The following is a 255-nucleotide window of genomic DNA, read 5'->3' on the forward strand; positions in this document are numbered from 1 at the left end:
TTTAGAAAAAAGCTACTTACAAAACCTTTAATAATTGAATCATGTATGCAGATATTGAAAATTGAAGAATACAAGTTTTGAAGCATCAATTTTGTATTACTGCAAGAAAGGGTCTACTGGACTAAATGTTTTACTGGCAAAACATATGTACATATGTATGTAACTCTGTATCATAACCCCCATTGGAGACATCGAAAACGTTTAATGTTTTATATAGTATGTATTTATTTATGCCAATTTAGTTAAGGCGGTAGT

The sequence above is a fragment of the Rhagoletis pomonella genome, unplaced genomic scaffold, assembly GCF_013731165.1.
Source record: "Rhagoletis pomonella isolate Grant_MI unplaced genomic scaffold, Rhpom_1.0 Rhpom_scaffold_00002, whole genome shotgun sequence".
NCBI lineage: Eukaryota > Metazoa > Arthropoda > Insecta > Diptera > Tephritidae > Rhagoletis > Rhagoletis pomonella.